Below are 8,430 nucleotides of genomic sequence, written 5' to 3' on the forward strand. Positions count from 1 at the left end.
ACTTCATAAGTGAAGTAAGTCACACAGAGAAAGACAAATATCAGATGATATCGCTTATATGCGGAATCTACAAAAAAGATACAAATGAACTTATGCATAAAGCAGAAACAGACTCACAGACCTAGAACACAAGCTTGTTGTTACCAAAGGGGAAAGGTGGGGCTCACGGATAAACTGGGATTTTGGTGGTCACAGACATGCACACTACTATACTTTAAAAAGATAAGCGACAAGGACCTACTGTATAGCACAGGGAACTCCACTCAATATTCTGCAATAACCTAAATGGGAAAAGAATTTGAAAAAGAATACGTGTCTGTACATGTATAACTGAATAACTTTGCTGTACACCTGAAACACAACATTGTAAATCAACTATACTCCAATAAAATTTTTTAAAATAAAAAGAAATAAAAATAAAAAATTAACGCCAATATTTCCCAAACTCTTCCAAAAAAAAATCAAAGAGGAGGGAACACTCTCAAACTCATTTTACGAGGCCAACATTACGCTGGTACAAAAGCCAGAAAAGGACACCACCAATAAAGAAAATAACAGGCCAATATACCTGATAAATATAGATTCAAAATTCTCCATAAAATACTATCAAACTCAACTCAGCAGCATATTAAAAAGACCATTCATTATGATCAAGTGGGATTTATCTTGAGATGTAGGGATGTTTCAACACATCCACATTAATCAGTGTGATACCTCACATTAATAGAATGAAAAATAAAAATCATATGATCAACTCAATAGATGCAGAAAAAGCATTTGATGAAATTCAACATCTGTTCATGATTTAAAAAAAAAACTCTTAACACATTAGGTATTGAAAGAATTTACCTCAACTTAATAACAATATATAACATGGTCATAATGTTGACAAACCAACAGCTAATATAATAATAAAGGTGGAAAGGTTGAAAGCTTTCCTCTAAAATTAGAAATAAGACAAGAGTGTCCACTCTCACCACTTCTGTTCAGCATAGTACTGGATGGTTAAGCCAGAGCAATCAGGCAAGGAAAACAAATAAAATGCATCAGAATTTTAAAGGAAAAAGTAAAATTGTCTCTATTTGCAGAAGACATGATTTTATATCTAAAAAAATTCCTAAAGACTCCACCAAAAACTTACCATCGAATCAATAAATTCCATGAAGTTGTAGGATTCAAATTTAACATGCAAAAATCAGTAGCGTTTCTATACACTAACAAAGAATTATCTGAAAATGAAGCAAAGAAAACGATCCCACTTACAATAGCATCAAAAACAATAAAATACTTAGGAAAAAATACAGTCAAGCAGGCAAAAGATCTCTACACTGAAAACTATGAGACATTGATGAACAAAATCAAAGATGACATAAATAAAGGGAAAGAGACTCCTCGTTCATAGATTGGAAGAATTAATGTTGTTAAAATTGCCACACTACACAAAGCCATCCATAGATTTAATGCAATCCATACCAAGAGTCCAATGGCATTTTTTACAGAAATAGAAGCAACAATCCTAAAATTTAGATGGACCCAAAAAGGACCCTGAATACTCAAAGCAATCCTGGAAAACAACCAACCAGGAGGCGTCACACTTCCTGAATTCAAGCTATGTTGTAAAGCTACTGTCTTCAAAATAGTACGGTGCTGGCATAAAAAGAGACACCTCAACCACTGAAACAGAATCAAGAACCCAGAAATAAACCCAAATATATATGGTCAAGTCATATTTGACAAGGGAGGCAACAATACTCAGTGGAGAAAAGACGGTCTCGTCAATAACTGTGGCTGGGAAAAGTGCATCTTCACATGTAAAAGAATGAAATGAGACCCCTATCTTACACCACTCACAAAAGTTTACTGGAAATAGATTAAAGACTTTAATGTAAACCCAGAAACCATAAAACTACTGGAAGTAAACATAGGTAAAAAGCTCCTTAACATGGGTATTGGCAATGAATTTTTTGTACATGACACCTAAAGCACAAGCAAACAAAATTTAAAAAATAAATAAGTGGGATTACATCAAGCTAAAAAGCTGCTTAGCAACAAAAACGACCAACAAAATGAAAAGACAACCTATGGAATGGGAAAAAATTCTTGTAAACCAAATATCTGATATGGGGTTAATATCCAAAATATGTAAAGAACCCATACAACTCAATAGCAAACAAACAATCCAACTAAAAAATGGGCAAGGGACTGGAATAGACATTTTTCCAAAGAAGATACATGAATGACCAACAGCTACGTGAAGAGATGTTCAACAGCACTAGGGCAATGCAAATCAAAACCACATGCGATATCACCTCACACCAGTTAGAATGGCTAGCATCAAAAAGACAAGAGATAACGAATGCCACCATGCACGTGGAGAAAAAGGAACCCTTATGCACTGATGGCGAAATTACGAATTGGTACGGCCACTATGGAAAACAGTACGGAGATTCCTCAAAAAAATTAACAACCATATGATCCAGCAATTCCACTTCTGGGAATACATCAGAAGGAAGTGAAAACACTATGTTGAAGAGATACCTGTCCCTACCCCACGCCCCATGTTCAGAGCAGCATTATTTGCAATAGACAAGACATGGAAACAACCTAAATGTTATCCTTTCACCTGTAGACGGACAAAGACATGGGATACGTATACACAACGGAATATTACTCAGCCATAAAGAAGGAGGAAATCCTGCCATTTGTGACAACATGAATAGACCTTGAGGGCATTGTGCTAAGTGAAATCAGTCCGAGAAGGACAAATACTGTATCATCTTACCTGTATATGGAATCAAAGCAAAATAACTCACAGAAAAAGAGATTCAATTTGTGGTTACCAGAGGTGGGGCATGTGGGGAGAGGAAATTGGATGAAGACGGTCACAAAGTGAAAACTTCCAGCTTTAAGATAAATAAGTACTGGGGATGTAATATACAACATGATGAATATAATTAACACTGCTCTATAGTATACATGCAAGTTGTTAAGAGTAAATCCTAAGCGTTCTCATCACGAGGAAAAACATGTTTTTTTCCTTGTATCTATATGTGATGATTGATGCTAACTCATACTGGCAATCACTCCATGATCTATGTAAGTCAAACCATTCTGCTGTACATCTTAACCTTATCAGTGCTACATGTCAATTATATCTCAGTAAAACTGGAAGAAAAACCATATGGCAGACTTACGCATTTGAAGGACACTCTTGCTCCCTCAGCCATTTTTGTAACCAATCCCTGCCCTAGAGGATGTACAATAAGATTAGGGCATCTTTATGTAAATATAGTGTAAGCACCAGACAGTTGGGTTTTGTTTTGTGTTGTTTTGTTTCTGTAATGCAAGTGCCTGACCTGAAGCTTCGGATTGCCTAGGCACCCACTTCAAAGACAGCTATCTTGAATAAACACACTGCAGGCTACAGGACTAGAGGAAGAGCCAGGCGGCCCGGCCCCAGAAGTTTCCTTTGTTTCGGAGATCTCTGGTCCACTTAGATAACTCACCATTTGACCACTTGTTTTTCCCTTCCCGAGCTTTAATTCCCACCCGTATGTTTTAAATTCGCCAACAAAGAGTGAACCTGTGAAACCCTAGGCACCCCATCCTAGACTCCAATAAAGACACAACCCCAGGCCCACTACCTTTCTGCCACAACCTCGCTGAGTGGCCCCAGCTGTACCATGTATCCTTCAGGATTTGTGAGTAATAATCCTTGGTTTTCTTTTCTTTTCTTTCAAAGTTCCCTGATGGTTGTTGCCATCGTAAGAACCACCAGGACGGGTCCAATCACACCACTGGCTCTGAAAGGGGAAATGTCTGTGAGGGCTCACCTCAGGCCCAGGTGAGTGCCCCTAGGCATTTCTAGCCAATAGATCACTACTGATAGGTTGAGACCAGCACAAAACAATTGGCCTTGTTGGCAGGACTGCATGATTGCCTTGCAGTTAATCAAGAGGAATACCCGTTAGCTGCGACTGGCTTACTAGCTGACCAGCCCAGGGGGGGAACACCACCTGGGAACGGAACACCGCTTGCTGGAGGTCTGACATGCTGCTACGTGCTTTTGCATATCGCCTCTGTCGTGCGATGCCTGCGGTACCCACGGCAAAATGTCACTGCTGCCATAATAATTCAATGATCTCCCCAGAGCAGCCGTGATCAAGGCCATACGGTCGAATGAGACAGTCAGACCACTAATTTAAAAGGCCTTCATTGACCATTCATGCACGTGAGGGTCCTCCGTGCCTCCTGCTGTGCAAAATTGGCATGATCCAATGGCTTTGTCATTTCCATCACCACAGTGACCCAAACGACTCCCTGAATTTCCAACCCTGAATAGGCCCCATCTGACCCTAAGCCCAGAGAATTCCTTTTTACAAGGCGCCCCCCTAATCACAGGGCAGCGCTACTACATTTCGGGGGGACTCCTGAACCCATCCATCAGGCAACTGGAGGGCACTGACATGGCTGCTAGACACAGAGGAGATTGCTGCCCAGATGCCCCAATACGTCACACTCAAGGCCCTCCGTCACCACCGCTCCAGGAAGGTCTCCCTCGAACAAATGTCCCTCAATGGGAAGGGTTCCCCACTCCCTTCCTAATAAACCTCTGATTTAATTTTGTCCCTTATGGGAATACACAGGCAAAACCTCTACTGGGAGTTAGGAAAACCTGGGGTTCCTGGCTACTTAACCTCTGGACAGCCACTCTCTAAACTCCAGGCCCCAAAACTCACATTCTCCCAGCTACAGCCCTCTTCTGCCGGCCATCTTCTAGCCCCAAGCCCGTCCCCGCTACCCCCTCTGCCCGCTTCCCTAACCTCCAGGACTGGCAGCCACTTAAGCTCCTACCCTAGGAAATCAGCCGCTCCCAGGGGCTTGTCCCACCACCTGGGGACAATTACCCCTGTACCACTCTGGTGGTCCATTAGGACAATAAAAATGCACAGTCCTTTTTGGCCCTACTAGACAAGGGGACCCAAGTCACTGTCATTCTAGGCAATCCCTCTGTATCCCCAAAAGGGAAGCCCTTCCACCTACAGGGCACTGCTGGTAAAACAATCAAAGCTTCACAAAGCTATTCGGATATCACTATTGGGACCCTTCACCTCAAATGGCTTCCTCTGGTGGTGGCCCCCCAGCTCGTTCTTTCCTATTATAGGCATGGAGGCACTGACACAACACCGTGCCACATGGAATAAGCCCAAGTTCTTGGCCTTGCTGGTGGGACTCTCCAAATGGACGCCAGGGACTCTTCGTCCCCTGGTCAAGACGGTAAACCTTCCCCAGTAGGGACTTAAACAGGCCGCTGGAGGCCTACGCCTACGTCATTAAAGAGGTGCTTCAGACTGGAGTCACGAAGCCACCATCTCCCCGTTCAGTAGCCCCATTTGGCCAGTACTTAAGCCAGCCACCAACCAAAGGCACCTGACCGTTGGCCATCAAAACCTCAGTGGCTCAGGTTCCCCAGTAAGGCTCCAATTCCTAATAACATAGAACTGACTGAGGATGTCCAGTCGGCCCAAGGAGCGTCCTCTGTGTTCACTGACCTACTAACATCTTCTATTCTGTTCCCACCTTGGAGGAATCCCAGGCTCCGTTTGCCTTCACTTTTGAAGGGGGCAGATTATACATTTACGTGCTTCCCAGTGGGATACTGAAACGGCCCTGCAACCATACATAACCTCTGCCACCAGGACTTAAGCACCTTACAGTTGGAAAGGTGCCGCTTTGGGCATTACGCTGATGACATTACGCTCAGGGGTTCCTCTGAGAAAGCAGTACGAGCAGATTCGCATCCCTTCGCACACCACCCGGACCTCAAGAGCCAAGGCCCGGCCTCATCTGTCTTGTTTCTGGGCATCATCTAGTCCTCTAAGGGCTGAGAAATTTCCCCAACGGCCAAACATCAATTACTCACCATTCAACCACCCACGACACTCAGACAAGCACAACACATATCAGGCTTTTTCCTGTTCTGGAGGCAACACATCCCTCATCCCGCCCTATCGTATACGCAATCGCACACAAGTCACCCACCTTCCACTGGGGCAAAGCCCGACAAGTGTGCTTTGCAAGGTGCCCAGTACGCAGTCCAGCAAGTCTTACCTTTAGTCCCCACTGGTTCCACATTCCATGTCAAGTGGCCTCCTGCAGTCTCGGGACCAAACAGGAGTCTACCTGGCTTCCTATGGGGTTGTGGACTAAGCACCTACCCCAGCGGCAGGCCCATAGACGCCCCCTGGGCACCAGCTTTTGGCAGCCTCTCGGGCTCTTTTAGGAACTGAGCCCCTAGCCAGCCCCCACCAGGTATCACTCTGAACACAAGTTCCTCAAGTGCCCTGGGTGAGAGATGCCTCTTAAGAGAAAAGCTCAGCATGGCCACTGATGCCTCCTTGGTAACAGGGAAATGGTACCTTCAGGGGAGGGCTAAACCTGATGTCAAAGGCCTTTCCAAATGACAGGAGGATGTGGTTTCCCCCATGCTCAGCCCCTTGCCGGAGAGCCTCGAGAGGTGACAGCCCCCATCCCCACCCCACCGCGCTTTCTCCTCCTGTGGCTACTTGGGGAGCCCCTTGGGACCACCTGTCTGAAATGGACAGGGAGTCAGTGCTCTTCACCGAGGGCAGTGCCATCGCTGCATGCCATGCAGCTCGCTGGAGGGCTGCGCCATCCACCCGGCCTCGGGCACCTTTCTAGTCGAGGAGGACACTCCTGGCTCAGCCCAACTGGCAGAACCTGTAGCTGTTCACCCAGCCCTTAAGGAGGCCACAAAAAGGGGCCTTTCACAGCCTCCCGGGCTGTTGCTAACAGCCTTGCAGTTGGGTCTGGCCAATGGCTACGGGACAATTTTCTCATACAAGGCAAGGCCATCTGGGGCTCCAAGATACGCAAGGAACTAGCAGAATCCCCCATCCCTATCATCAGTTCTCACGTTTCTGCTCACGCTAACCGCTCCACACCCGAGGCCATTTTTAGGAATACTGCGGTCAGACCCCCTCACTCAGCCTTCCACTCTCTGCCCTGTAGATGCCTCAGGGTACCGACCCTTCTCCCCAGCTTGCAAAATGGACCCGCACAACCTCAGGTCATCGGGGAATTCGTGCCTTAACAACTCGTGCTCGTGCGAGGGGACGCCCCCCTCCTCAGCGGCAGCCAAGGTGGTGATAGATGAGCGCATTCTCTGCACCCAAACCGAACAACGGGGACCCACTCCCCCGGGGAGACCGACCATACTCCCGCTCTGCTGGGGCTTCCAGATAACCCATCACCATCACTGATACTTAACACGAGGCTTCCCTTGGTGAACTCCGCCCACAATTCCTCCTCAAAACAGGTAATCTCTTTCCTTACTACCTTCAATGCTGCTCCCTTCAGATGGCCAAACACTGCTGACTCTGACCAGGGCACCCACTGTACCTCTCAGGACATTCAACAGTGGGCTCTCCCACCCAACATTCTTCCAAACTTCCATCTAGGATCCCGCCCCCAGGTAGCTGGCCTCATCAAGCATCTTAAGGACCTCCTTAAAGAGACACCACTTAAATTATTTGCAAGCAAGTGGTTCTCGAAATGGATGCAACTCTTGCCGCAGGCCCTCATCTTGCTTAATTCTCACCCCCTGAGCCTTTATACCCCTCATACCAATGATTACACAATTATCACACACCCTCCAAAATGCCACTGCGGGTCGTTTCTGGCAGTTCTCAAGCTTTCACACTCTAGCACGACGCCCTTTACGTTTTGACCTCTGACTCCACTTCCCTATGCTGCTATGATTTTCTTTTTCATCATCTGACCATCCGCTTCCCTCTGATATAGCCTGATCGAGGGCAGAGAGTCCTATATGGTCCCGTCACCACTGAATGCCCCACAGGCCACAAGCCCACCAAGTCAGTGCGAGATCATCTCTTTGGAAATCCTGCCAACGGTGACGACTCTCCAAAAGCAGCCACCTCCACACCGGCCGCTCTCACCAAATACAGTGGCCACAAGAGCTGGCTGATGAAACTGAACGCCCCGGCTAATTTAGAGGAAGCAGAAGTCAGCGCCCTGGGACCAACCAGTGGCGCACTTTGGGTGTCTGAAAGAGGGAAAGGAACTCTGCTTGGTGGACGCAGGCCACATTTGGGGATGAGAACATGCCGAGCAAGCTACAAGTCGTGGCCTGACCCCACGCCAGGCAAGGCGACCCAGTACTTTCCCCCACCAAGCAACCGCGCTCAGCCATTAAGCAATACACAGAGAGCTCATCCAGAAGGAACCTGACCCCAGCTCATTCGAACGTCAGCGCTCCATCTGCTGATGGCTATTCTTATTGCTTTGTACCGCCTGGGTGATAGGGTTACTGGTAGAGCCCTTGGGCCTAACCCTCACCCAGATAGAATGCTGTCAAAACACTGCTGCGGCCCACAGTAGCACCACAGG

This window comes from Globicephala melas, chromosome X (assembly GCF_963455315.2).
Source record: "Globicephala melas chromosome X, mGloMel1.2, whole genome shotgun sequence".
In the NCBI taxonomy this organism is placed as follows: Eukaryota; Metazoa; Chordata; class Mammalia; order Artiodactyla; family Delphinidae; genus Globicephala; species Globicephala melas.